Source organism: Arachis stenosperma, chromosome 7, assembly GCF_014773155.1.
Source record: "Arachis stenosperma cultivar V10309 chromosome 7, arast.V10309.gnm1.PFL2, whole genome shotgun sequence".
NCBI lineage: Eukaryota > Viridiplantae > Streptophyta > Magnoliopsida > Fabales > Fabaceae > Arachis > Arachis stenosperma.
This window is the reverse complement of record NC_080383.1, coordinates 75,382,202-75,397,059: the sequence shown is the minus strand read 5'-3', so window position 1 is coordinate 75,397,059 and position 14,858 is coordinate 75,382,202. Positions and strand designations below refer to the sequence as shown.

General features: G+C 35.2%; 1 long non-coding RNA gene across 1 annotated transcript; it reads right to left on the bottom strand.

Annotated features, from left to right (window-relative positions):
• Positions 1-7,477: 7,477 nt before the first annotated feature.
• LOC130941573 (uncharacterized) lies at positions 7,478-11,089 on the bottom strand. Its single transcript, XR_009070652.1, has 5 exons — positions 10,562-11,089; positions 10,396-10,486; positions 10,246-10,314; positions 10,038-10,142; positions 7,478-8,222 (listed from the first exon to the last, which is right to left on the bottom strand). It is a non-coding gene; the product is annotated as an uncharacterized LOC130941573 (long non-coding RNA).
• Between the last annotated feature and the right edge of the window lie 3,769 nt (positions 11,090-14,858).

Sequence of the window (14,858 nt, the reverse complement as noted above, 5' to 3'; positions counted from 1 at the left end):
TCGAAGACATTTACAATTATATTTCTAAGTTTGAAACAGTCGGGAAAAACTTGAGCAAATTGATTAAAGCCTTGGCTACCCATGACTCGCAGTTAAAGAAATGTGAAAATGGCCAAGTCTCAAATTGAAGAAGTTCTATCAAAGGGTCGGACTAAAGAGCAAACTTTGGTGCCGAGGTTTGAAACTCTTGAAAAAGAATTGGCTGAGTTGAAAGCCAGCAGGAAAAAAATTGCAGCAGCTAACTTGACTCTCACTCTTCAACTTGAAAAAAGTAAGAAGGTACACTCTTCCAAAGTCTTGAGTCGATTTGCTCTAGTAGAAACTATCATTCAAGCCAACAAAGTTAAAGATGAGGTTTCTGAAGCTGCAATCAACTTGGGTCGGAAACAAAAGGACTGAAGCTTAGATTTAGGACTTTATTTGAATCTTGATTTGTTTTAATTGATGGTCGACTCTTTACATGTAGTCGATATTTTGTATGAACTATCGTATTGTGCTTTACTGATAATGGTATGTTTTGAGATATTTTCCATTCATGTGTCCTAATTGTCGATTAGTGCTTATGTCTCTTAGCTCATACGCATTGCCATCACATATTCTTTTAACCTTAAAAGGTCTTTTCTAAAATGATGACCATTTTTCTTTAACTTGTTCTGTAGGAAGGACTAATTTTAAAACTAAGTCACCAATTACAAATCGCTTTTTCTTTACTTTCTTGTTGTATGACTTATCTATAGATTCTTTCTGTCGAATCATTTTATCTAAATGCATTAGTCGAGTTTGATCTAATTTATTTAGCTCATCTATCATACTCGACCTGTATTGTTCGACGGGCAAATTATTTTGTTTAGCCAGTCTAATAGTTTGTAAATTTATCTCAAGTGGCAAGACAGCCTTGTGGCCATATACAAGCTCAAAAGGTGTCAACCCTATCGCCTCCTTAGGTCGATATGCCCATAACATTTGGCTCAAGGTATTATGCCAGTTTTGAGGCAATCTCCCAATATGTTTTTTAATTAAACTTATTAGAGACTTATTGACGGCCTTGAATTGGCCATTACCTTGTGCATAATAAAGGGTCGAAGATATTATTTTAATGCCTCATGATTCAACAAACTCCTTTATTTGTTGGCCTGTAAACATGGTTCCTTGGTCTGTAGTCAAAATCTAGAAAATGATGAATCTATGAATGATCGACTCCTCAATGAAGTCAATTATCTTAGCCTGAGTAACTTCTTTTATAGGCACAGCTTCCACCCATTTTGTAAAGTAGTTGACTGCTACTAAGATAAATTTACACCCCTTAGTCGAAGGAGGTGAATCATTCCTATTAAGTCGAGAGCTCATCCCCTAAATAGCCAAGGTTTGACTATAGCATGTAAATCGAAGGCAGGGACTCTCTAAATAGATGAATGCCTTTGGAATTGATCACAATATCGAGCAAACTCAATACAATCCTTCATCATCGAAGGCCAATACAATCCTTGTCAACACACAATCCAATGCATTTTTTGACCCGACTGGTGAGCTCCACAGATACCTTCATGTACCTCAACCATAACTAGATGAGCTTCTTGAATGCCAATACACTAGAGTAAAGAACTGTCGACACCTTTTTCTAAACAAAACCCCTCCGATGAATACAAAGCTCAACGCTAGGTACTTAACCTTGTGATCTGTTCTTTGATTGAGATTTTTTAGATAGTCAATGATCTTGAACCTGCAATCACTTACGTCTATTGTGTTTGCATAAAAAACTTCTCTTAAATCCAAAGGAGTTAAATTAGTTTCGATTTCATTGAACTCTTTTATCAAACTGGGAGATATCTTATAGCCAGAAGCCATTTGAGTCAGTTCATTAGCATCCTAATTCAACTTTCTAAATATGTGCTTTATTGACACGAGATCAAATGTGGCTAACAGTCGAACTGCTACCACAAAATACTTAGCCAAATTTTGGCTTATGACGTGATAATTTCTGATCAACTATTGAATCACTAGTTGGGAATTGATGTGTGAGCATCTTTCCTATCTTTTTCTAGTGAATTTGCATCTAAATTGTTGAGTTTAATAAAGAATTAATTATCTTTTAGCCAATATGGATGCTACTTTGAGTCTTTTGTAATTTTGTTTATTTTAGGTAGCATTCGACTGGATTTGATGGAGTTTCTGCAGCTCAAGAATCAAAAGAGATTTCAGCGAGGAGCGACGTGTACGCGTGACTGACGCGTACGACGCGTACGCGTGATTTGGAGCTTTCCATGGCGAAGCGTGCGCGTGACTGACGCGTACGCGTGATTTGAAGATTTGCTTAGCGACGCGGACGCATGACCGACGCGTGCGCATGACTTGCGGAAGAGACTATCGATGCGTACGCGTGACTGACGCGTACGCGTGACATGCGCCACGTGCAGAAAACGTAGAAACCGCTGGGGGGTGATTTCTAGTCCCCATTTTAGCACCCAAGTTAGGTGCAGATCCAGTGAAGCCAAGTGGTCTCCACGTTACAAGACGCGGAGTAGTTAGTTAATTCTGATTTAAATTCAAATTTGATTTTAAAATAGGAAAAGATATTATCTTAATTTAAAATATTAGATTTTAAATTAATTAGGATTAGTTATAAAAAGGGAAGACTTCTCTTCTATTAGGTACATTACATTAGAGGGATTCCATTAGGGAATTCTATACAAATTTACATTCTACATTCCATAAGCAACTAAACCTCCACTGTTAAGGTTAGGAGCTATGTCTATTTGTATGGATTGATTTTATTACTTTTTCTATTTTAATTTATGTTTTGGATTTATATTTAAGAATTGTTTTCGTTATTTATCTTATGAATTTGGGTGGAACGGAAGTATGACCCTCTTTCTATTTGAGTTTTTGTATAACTTGGAAAAGCTCTATACTTGAACAACAGCTTGAAAACATATTCTCCTAAATTCTAATTATCTGGATTTAACGGGATACGTGACATATAATCCTTTTATTCTTTGGGTAATTAGAGTTTTTGTGGCATGCAAACTGAAATTTGATCATGTACCCTTTAATTGAAATTAACTGACCAAGGAATTGGCAGTTAATGAATTTTAGAGGAGACTAGGAAGGTCTAAGGAATTAGGGTCTAGTCACATATAGTTTGCCATAAATTAAATCCTACATAATTAAAATAGTTAGTAAGAAAAGTTAATCTGGAAAAATAGATAACTCTGAAGCCTTAACTGTTTTCCCATATTTTATTTTTAACTTAATTACTTGCGTACCTGCCTTATGATATTTTCAACTTAACCTTTTAAACATCTCAATATCAAAACCAATTTCTGCTTGCCTAACTAAGCCAATCAATCAATCATTGTTGCTTGATCCATCAATCCTCGTGGGATCGACCCTTACTCACGTAAGGTATTACTTGGTACGACCCGGTGCACTTGCCGGTAAGTTTGTGGGTTATAAAATACCGCATCAAGTTTTTTGGCACCGTTGCCGAGGATTGATAGTGATTGACAACTATTAGTTTTTTGATAGTGCTACGACTCTTGGAATGATGTGAGCTCTATCTTAGGAGTTGTGTCGAGATTGGGTTCGACCTTCAACTCTCCTATATGCCCCTTACCGTGAGGCACCCCTCTTTTGGTTTCTAGTCCAATTTCTAAAATAATCTCTAGGAATGTTGAAATTATAATTTCTCGAGTAGTTTGGAGCATTATTCTGAATTCATTTATTATTCGACACATTAGCAGGAGGAACTCCAGTCCGGTTTGATACTCCTTGAGGTTTCTGATCAACTATGATGACAGTGCGCATATATTGCTTAATAGGCATGCTAGATGAGTCTCGACTCTTACCTCCTTGCATCAATTGAGGACATATGGCACTATTCCCTTCTTCTTCCCTTTGCTTTAGCAAAAAGTCCAACAAATCCTCTCCTGCCTTTGGACAGATATTCTTTTTATTTCAAACATGTCGAATTTGAGTTGATCATCTTTTCCCATGAGCTCGACAGAGGCCATGTTGATTGAGATTTCCTCTGTTTTAGCAAAATTCGATGTGACATGAAAATGATCAGAGTCTACTTTAATTTCAGACTTCTCTACAAACTTTAGTCAACCACCCTCAATAGCTTTTTGTATCAAGTCCCTGAAATGTACACAATTATTAGTATAATGCCCAAACGCTTGATGGAATTTACAAAACTTTTTATTTCTAATTTCAGAACAGGAAACATTTTCTTCCCTTCAGGGAGCATAAGCTGTTTGTCTTTTAATAACATGTCGAATATTTGTTTAGCTATTATCAAATCAAAGGAATAGTTTCTTTTTCCTTACAAAGGAGTTTTGTCTTTTACTAGATTGAGAGATTGACGCACATATGGAGGTCCATCTTTTAATTTTGTAGAAAAAGCAGATTCTTTGTGGGAATCTTCCTCGCTCATGAAGTTAACGTAATGTATTTTCTTGTTAAAGAAAGGCTTTCTTTTATTCGACTCTAGTTCCTTTTTTTATTTAATTTTTCAATTTGCTGCACTTTATCAGCCAATTGAGCCAAATTCAAAAATTGTTGGTTTACTAACTTCTTTCGAATATTAAATTGAGACTATTGATGGTCATCTTGACTACTTCAGGCTCAGGAATAAGAGTGAAACACTTGTTTCTCATATTCTTAAATCGTATTAAGTAGTCGTCAATTGACTCTGCTTTTTCTCTCTTTACTGTGAACAAATTGGATAACGTTACTTTTATTTCACCTCTAAAGAATTGATTATGAAAATTTCTTTTTGATTGAGCTTGACTATGGATCGAATTGGATTGCAAGTTTGAAAACTAAGTAAAGGCATTGTTTGTGAGAGAAGAAGGAAAGTATCTCATTTTCAAATATTCATTGCCAAATATTTCCCCAATTTCAACTGTGTACCGAGCCACATACTCGACAGTCGATTCCCCACTCTCACCTGCAAATTTGGTGAGGGACTCTGGAGTTTTGACTCCTCTGGCGAGTTCAACTTGTAAAACATAATCGAGAAAAGGAGATATGAAATAAGGTTGATTTGTCACCCCTTTAACCTTGTTCTATTTAAGATTTGTTCGACAGCTTGGGTTATGTTTTAATTGTAGGCTTGAGCAACATTATTTGCTCTAGCCTCATTTAATACCCTGTTTGGGTCACACAACAAGAAAAATGTTGAGTACCATCAAATTTACCATCAGTAAAACAAATAAAATCCGATGGTAATTTAATTACCATTTGATTTACCGTCCGAAACAATCAGAGGGTATAAATTTCGTCGGTAAATATTTACTATCGAAATTTTTTCGTACGACGCTAATTATCGTCGAATGTTGAGATGGATTATCATTTCGGAAAACCAGTTGGTTACCAGCGGATTCCTTCGATGGTATTGTGGTGCAGAAAAATATTATTTTGCGCACTATTACTGTTGAATTATTCCTACAGTAATTACAACAGTAATGTTAATTTTTTTAATTTGAAATAAATGGTTCATTTTAATTTTAAATTAAATTTTTTTCACACAATTAGTGGTGCATTCATAAATAATAAAAAACTTTTATTTAAAATAAATAATACAATGTTCAAATAAATTAAAAGTCAACTATATCAAATAAATACAATAAAACAAAAAACTAATAACTACAGATCTAGGTAGTTGTCGTCGTCTTCGGTCTCGTGGCCCTAAGTCGGCGGCGCAGAAGGAATCAATTAGCAGGAACTTTTATCAATGAAGTTAATCATAATCATTGAAACTTAAAAACACAAGTCAGCCAACCAAATCAACCAAAATCTAATAAAAAAACCTATTTTCAAGAACTTTCAGCAATAACCATAATCATTGAAATAGGAAACACTAAATAGGCAACCAAATCAACCTAAATCCAGTAGACATAAATCAGTTATCAAAAACTTTCAGCAACAAAGTTAATCATAATCATTGAAACTTAAAAACACTAACCAGCATTCAAACCTAAATCTGCTAAACTAGAATTAATTTCCAAGCACTTTCACCGATAACCATAAACAGAAAATACATGAGACTTAACTTGATACTTATCCCGTGCTGCCATCAGGTCAAATCTTCAACTGTATGATGAGAGGTGGTGGTGGGGCATCAGTTTCTGGCTCACTATTGTGGCTGGATACTGGGGCCGTAGCATCCGTGGCAGGAGGCGGCGTCGACGTAGACGCGGGCTGCTGAGCGGTAGGAAGTGTCGTCATCGCCATAGACAGAGGCACGTAGTTGGGATTAAGGACCATGATGAGCGGCTGGCCTATTAAACCCGCAACCTGTCCGTCACCGGGGTGGTCGGAGTAGAGGAAAAGGAGCCAGAATTCCCAAGGGTACCGGAAGAAACCTTCACTCTACCTTGACAATAGCTACGACCACGACTAGCAACCTGATCCGCATCACCTCTACCTGTCAACATGTCTGCAAATATCAAATTATCAAACAATCTCAATAATAATTTCTCAACAAAACAGTCATCAATGCAGCAATTAACACAATTAGACAATTCTAAACAGTTTAACAATTCAAAACCTAATGTGTATTGAATCTAACCTAACTTAATCAACCTAAATTCACTAAGATTAGAAAAATAAATTGAACTAACTTTGAACCTGATTGAAAATTAAAAATGAAGTTCTAATCAAACCTAAACTAAAATTAAACAAATCAAATTTCATCTATGCAAATAGTCAAAACAAGAGAAGAACAAGCAATGATTTCAAGAGATTGACTAAAATTTTCAATAAAAGTTTTTTTAGGCATATTTACAAATATTTGGCATCTAAAGTCATAAACAACATAACTTAGCATTAACAAGTAATATGTGCAACACCAATTCATAAAATTCAACATCAATAATACCAAAAAGAAAAAAAAGTTAACAGCGTTGATCATAAATTCAATTTATTAGACAGTAGTCTAATTAATTCAAAATAGCAAAAAAACAAAATATCAATTAACACAGTGAATGAGCACAATTAAATAATTAACCAAATAAACTCAGCAACAATTTCTCTATTAATTCAATCAGCAAATTCAGAATAGTTCCACACACTTTCAGCAATAATTCAGAACCTATAAATCTAAACTAAACTATCCTAACCATCTAAATCCACTAAAACAAAAAATTAAACTAACTAAACTAATTAAATTAATCTAATGAATTAAAACTAACTAACAGGATTTGAAAAAAAAGTTTAAACAAGAAACCTTAAATGTAGGGTGCAAAAAGCAAAGAGAAGGAGGGAGGAAGGCAACGACACTAGGTTATTGCCGGCGCTAAAGATGGCATTCGTCAGCTGCTAGAACAGGGAGCTGCTGGCTATAGGTTGAGAAGGACAAAAGGAGAAGGAAGAGAGGACCGCGGCGGCGCTGAGAAGGAAGGGAAGAAGGAGGAGAAGGAGACGTCGACAGTGGGGGTTCACGGCGACAGAGAGGGGGTGGCGACGGCGGTGGTCTCGATGGCGGCAGCTGGAACACGAGAGAGAAAGGCATGGTGGAGATGGTGGTGAGGGCTCGAATGAGGGGAAAGGGGTTCGTGATTTTAATTTAAGCCACCTTTACGATCAAATTTACCATCAGAAAATTATAACGGTAAACCATTGTGGGTCAACAAAATGCATCGCCAATTTAATTTATTTTTCCTCCAAAAATTACTGGCGGATTTACCTTTAAAAAATAAAATCCATCGGTAATTAAAAAAACCTTATGAATTTGACGTGGTTATTGCTAGTAAATCCGCCGCTACTCTGTGACGCTAAATCTGACGGTACTCAATATTTTTCTTGTAGTGTCATTTCCCTATTTAGTATTACAGGAGGATTATTGGCATTCATTCTGTAACACCCTAACTTTTAGCACCTCATGATCGTACTAAAAGTCCAAGCATTACTAAACTCTTCTCCTTTAATTTAATATTATATTTATTTAATATTGAGCCTTCACAAATACAAACCGAATCCCTAGTTATGAAATCGAAAAGTCTTTACTTAATTCACCTAATCACACAATAATAAATACATAGACTTATTCAAAACTTAAAATACAAGTCCTGCCCCTCTAAAATCTCAAAATGACAATTGACGAGGGGTAAAAATCTCAACTAAACCATCAAACAAAAAAAATACAACATATATGTATAAATCTTGTAGATCGGCCGCGGCTTCGCGCCAATGCTTCCTGAACCTGTCACTAAAAATGAAATCTGTAGGGGGTTGAGAACATCGTCCTCGCAGGTTCTCAGTAGGGGCGAAAATACTATCAAAGTAAAGAGATACTTGCAAATAGAATTAGTTTCATTAAAAAAAATAGTTTATCCTTGAAATAACCCTAAAAAAATGCTTTACGGATAGTTACTTTGAAAAGCCGCAATGAAACTTCTTCAGTTTACAAAATTGTGCGGTGAGTAGTTTAAAATTTAAAAGGACCACAAGCGTGTCTAAAGGGCTTTCTACCTAATAACTTCCCCCATTCAAAATCCGAAACCAGGTATAATTACAACATACATTCTCAAGCTTTTATCCAACACTCCACTCAGCCTATCTCTTTCCATTACCACAGTCTATCAACATATAATTCAACAATTCAGTATTAAAACTCAGTTCTCAGTAACATTCCATCATCAACATCAAGTACAACCCTCAGTATCACCACCCCCATCATGAGGGATCTCTCGGTTATATAAACACAAATAATATAGACAAATAATACACAAGTAGGTTCAAGTAAAGCAAATAGCACATAATCACATAGAATGGCATATACAATTAGGCAAACCAATACAAATAAGCAAACCCAAATAATTCAAACATATGCAAATGATGTATGCTTGTCCTATGGCTGATAATATCATCTGTCGGTTATATAGCCAACCCGACACGTCCTGGTAGCTAACCATGGACTGAAACACCCATCGCGGAGCAAGTAGGTTTGACTACAACCCCCTTGCTACTACCTACTCAACCCAGAGCCAGTGGAATAACCACTACTGTGGCTACTACCCAGGCAGATATTTAAAAGCTCAACCTGGAGTGAGTGATATAACCACTACTGCCGCTACTACCCAGGTGTCACAATCACTAACTTGGAGCAAGCGGGATGAACCACCATCCTTGCTACTGCCCAGGGTCTCCAACATACATTCATTCAATTTAAATCAAGCATCATCGTTATCAAATCTCAAACATTAACCTAGAGCAAATGGGACGAACCACCATCCTTGCTACTACCCAGGTATCAAAATCAAAATCATATTCAATATCATTTCATAATCATAATCCATCTCATCATCGATCTCATTTTCAATCTTGTATTCAATCTCATTCTCAATCTCATATTCAACAATATTTAAAACTCCCCATCATCATCCTTCATCATCATATTTAATTACCATTCATCATCACAATCACTCTCAATCTCAAACAAAACTTTCAAACTCACACTCCTATTCCCAAACCCTTGAATTTATAATTAATTTACTTCCTGGTATCCCTAGCTAGTTAACCAAATCTTTATCGTTATTATAAATACCAAATAAGTTTAAATCATGAATCAACCAAATCATAAAAATTCGATCCTCTTGTAATACTTTAAAACATTTAAAACTTGTCTCTTTTGGCAATTAATTCAAATCAAACTCAGTTTTTGAAATTATAGCCAAATCAACTCCAAATTCTTAAAAAAATTTTGACAGCACCTCCCCCAAAAGCCGGAGTTTACCACCCATCACGGGTCCCCTCTTTTCAACCTCAACTCAACAAAAATCAACCTTTCAATTTAACATTTTCAAATCCCGCATCTAATGACCAATCATTATCAGTTTAAATCAAAGAAAAACAAAATCCAAAGATTCAATCCATTTCACTAAAAATTCAGAAATAAACTAATTTGATAACAACACAACACATCAATCTCAACAGAAAATCATACACATCACAGGCATTAATCCATTTGCATTAATCTACTAAAATTATCAGGTATTCAAACCCCAAAACATTTTCTTATTAAAACAAATCCCTACCTCAAAAATTGAATCCCTTTTTATTCTTAACTTGCGACAGCAACCTCATTGACTTCTAGGCAATATCAACAGCGACAATCAAGGTTCACAACAATGATGACTTATCTGAAAAAAATCAAAATTAACGAGGAGTTGATATCAAGCAGAATTAAAATAGCATTAGTGATAGAATATTGTGGTAAACAGGAACGGAACCAAATAGTCTCACCGCGAGAAACAATGCAGGATGACACTGCATCGGCTTTTATTTTAATCATACAATTTCCAAAACTCAACCCTGGGATATTAACATCGTGAAATTCTTAATAATTTATAGCAGAATAATAGCGGTAAGGATTTCAAGGCTAGAATAACTCACTGCGGCTAAAGAGAAATGAGGCAACAGAGCGACAGCAGCTCCGGGAACTACCTCAAGTGACGGCGGCGGCCCGAATCTTTGATGACAGCAACTATAATAGCCAGGCAGTGAAAACAAGGTTCCAGGAATTCAAAAAAATGAAAACTAGAAGCAAGTACGTCCTTACCAGAAGTGGGTTCCCACAACAAAAACTTGGCAACGCGACCCACAGTGACGGCGACAGCTGGACAGTGACAGAGCTTTCACAGCGGCGGTGAAACCTCAGCGACGACAACGCCAGCAACGTCGTCCTTCCCTTGTGTGCATGCACGCGCTCTCCCTCTCGCGTCGGGCTCCTGCCACGCGTCCCTCTCGTTCACAGCTCTGTTTCCGACGCGGTTCAAGGACGATCGACGGCGGTGACTAGATCTCCAGTGACGGCAACGAGGATGCACGGCGGCGCCTTCTCCCTCCCGGTCCTGGCTTGCACTCGCCTCTCTCTCCACTGGCTCCCACCGCGAATGATCTCTCTCTCTCTCTCTCCATGGTTTAACGACGACGCGACGGTGGCGATGAGGTCTAGTGCGCTGGCGCGGTCTTCCCCTTCCTATTCTCTTCTTCTTCCTCGGGCTTGAGTGCTTCGGTGTGTGGGTGTGTTGGTGTTTCTGATTTTTCCCTGTCCCTGTAACCGTATATGTGCGTGTAGTGAGGTGAGAGTGTGAGTGAAAAATTAGGGTTAGGGTTTAATTTGGGAAAAAAGTGGAATTTATGGATTTTATGACTAATGTAGGTATTTTGGTAAAATTGGAAGTGTAGTAAAATAAAAACCTAATTTAATCAAACAGTAATAATTATATATGAAAATAACGTTATTCATCAACTTGCAAATTATCTCTAAATAAATATTCTTATTTAAAATATAAGATAATATAATTAATTTTTCTTATTCATTAAAAAAAATAGAATATTAAACTCCAAATCTCAATTATTTAAATCAATTCATATAAAATACTTATTATTTTACAATTACTAAAATCTATAATCTAAATATAGAATTTATCCAATAATTGAAAAATTAAATAAAAATTCTAATTTAATTATCAAAACTTGATTTAATTAACTTTAATAAAATAATTTCTGAAATTAAAGTCATTAATGAATAAATAAATTGAATTTGGCTCATAATACGATTTTTTGAAAATTCTGAATCTTACACATTCCACCTATGGGTGGTACAAAAGGTTGATTGATTGCTCCTGCAATATCATCAATTCGTCGAGCGACTTGCTCTACTCTAGCATTGTTATTCTCTATCATTGAATTCGACACAGTAGTCATCTGTTGAGTAAGCATATTGGCTAAGTTATGATGACTATCCTCGATTTTCTATTTGAACACGGCTAAGGATTTGACCATATTAGGAGACGACGCTCTGACAGGAATTTGTCTTGACATTTTTGAAAAATTCAAAGTACGTGTTGCACCTACTGGAAACCTTATTGCCCCTACCTCTTGTGTTGAAAAGACATTTGGTATTATTAAGGTAGATTGTGATATAGGAACCAACCCAAATATGGGGGATTGTTGATCAAATATTAATAAGCATTGTAATTTTTCATATTAAAGTTATAATTAGATGGTATACCCACTAGAGGATAACCTAGAGGAGGTTTAGGATTGTACAAGGGTTGTTTCTTGTAGTGACTACGCCTCCTAAATATCCTATATTGGAATTTTCTAATGGCGGAGAATAATTTGGAGGCAACGCATATGGGAGCCACATAGTAGGTAAAGTAAACGAGATTTTTCCTGTGATAATAGGGTTGATCCTTCGACCTAAAATACCATTCGACGGAGAAACCTTTGTCTCAGGACCTCTCATAGTTTCTCCAATATCATTATTCGACGTATCATTTAAAGTTGAGGCTCTATCAGACATTATTAATTTGCCACTGCGTAATCGCATACATACCTTGATTCTTTAGCTTAACCCAGAGTCCCACCGAGTATGCCAATTTAATTTATTTCACTTAATTTTTGGTAATCTCGACAGGATGTCAAATCAAGTTTGTATCAAAATCTCAGTCCAGAGAGCAGATACGACTCTCTTGAAAAAGACAGAGCTCAACCCAGAAATTACATAGCATAGGTATCGTAATTGTACATGTCGAAATATTTGTAATAAATTACAAAGCAAGAAAATAAATAAAGCAAAATAAAAACTTAGAAATAAAATTCTTGAAAGAAAAGAATAAAAAACAAAATGACAAGAAGGAAAAGAAGTGAAATAAATAAGAACTGTAACTGAAATAACAAGTAAATTAAAGTTAAAAATGAATGAAATAAATTAAAATACCTTAAAAGGAATGAAAAATGATAAAATGGAATAAAAGAGAAAAATAACAAAAATAAAATGAATAAAAAAATTAACTCAAAGACACTTACATACATTTGCACTCCATGAATTTTCTTGATGTTAGCGTGACTTTAAATTTTGTAGAATTTTTGTGTATTGTTATAGTGTTCCAATTGAAGTCTCTTTTTCACTTCTACCTTTTTTCTATTTATAGACTACAAAGATAGATTCGTAGAGTGTTCTTTTCTTCCGACGATCTAGCTTCCTCCTATTTCTTAGGCCACCACATTGCCTTGACCATGAAGAATCTTAACTCCCAAATTTAACGTCCCACGTCTCCTTTTATCTTAGTCTTCAAGCCCTACATTCCATAAAGTGCTTAGCTTCTGGATGAAGCCTTCGTGCAATTTATTTTATTTCGATTTTTAGAAGTCACTGACTCGACTCTTTTTAGGATGAGTCAAATCCTTGTGCCAACACTATTATGAAACAACCTAGGTTATGATACTTCAACCTATATTTTCATGAAACAACCCGCATGCTATGACACCTCGACTTATATATTGTCGACTCACCTTTAGGTCAAACAATCATGGTTGAGGTATCTAAAATGTATAATTTTTGTGCTAACAATTAGATAATTAAAATTTTATATATTTGCCATGCATTTATTAAATAGAAAAAAATATTAACGATAAATACCCTATCCGACCCCTGAACTTTTTCTCATAAAATATATCGCACCTTAATCATTTTTAAACCTCAACCAGGCTCCACCATTAAGAAAAATGTATAAATCGATCCTGCTACCAGATGACAACAGGTTGTCACTGACGTGTTAGGTAACAGTGTTACGTGTCACTTCCAAATAGTTGCAGGGACTAAAATCTCCCTCCCTACCCTTTCTTCTCCACCTCCTCCTCCTTAAAATTCTAACCTTGTGCCTTTGTTTCTCCCTGGATAATGCACCCTTTTATTTTTTTTCTTCAAAGTCTTCCTTCCTCTACTCACTCAATCTCAATTTCTTTCACGCAAACACTACTGAACTTCTATTTCTTCATCAATGGCAGACACCATTGAGCTTCTATTCCTTCATTAATGGTAGATTTTACTGCCACTCTTTTATAATCACTAAACCTCATTCTCCATTCACTTCAAGAATCCACCATCCAAAATCTTCTACCACTATCACCAGAAAAGATAAATCTAAAATACCTAATAATCCATAGAAGTTTCAAGTAGATAAAATTTAAGAACTATCAATATAATATATCACATCACACATGCATGAAAATTTTAAACTTCTATTTATTCAGTAACAAAAAATAAATCTAGAAATTATAAATAAAGAAGAAGATAATGTCTTCGAGTTTTCTGATGAGGTTAGCGACGATGGAGGTGGCTTCAAAGAGGATGGAGGAGGTGTCGATGCCGTTGAGGAAAGCGTTGGTAGAGATGTTAAGGCACGATATTAAACAAGTGAAGAGAAGAACAAGAAAGAAAGAAAAAGAAAGCAAGGATAGGAAGGAGATTTTTAGTCTTTGCAATCATTTGGAAGTGACATGTGACACTGTTACATAACACGTTAGCGGCAATCTTTTGTCATCTGATAGTAAGAGTCGATTTGTTCATTTTTATTAATGAACAAGAGTCTAGTTAAGATTTAAAAATAATTAAAAATGCGTTCTGTCTCACGAAAAAAAAAAAAAGTAAGATAAAATATTTATCCATTTATTAATAATAATCTTCACCGATATCCTAAAAAGACTACTTATTAGGAATCAAAACGCTTAGTATTATTATTAATTCTAGTAATGAAGTACGTCGACTAACTTAAATTTTTGTCTAAAATTGAATTAGTCGACTAACTTAAATTTTTGTCTAAAATTGAATTAGTATGGCAAAATTTTTAATTCGTTAGCTAATTGTTGTTGAATGTTTTGATAAAATTGTCCGTGTCAAATTTTTTAAAGTCAGAAATAATAATTTATTCTTTAGATTAATATGTTTTTTATATATATAAATCTAATTTTTCTAGTATATGTATATAATTATATTCCAGTTTTAAATGATAAATATATTCATGTCCCAAAAGAATTTATTCTTGTATATTTTCGTCCCAATCACC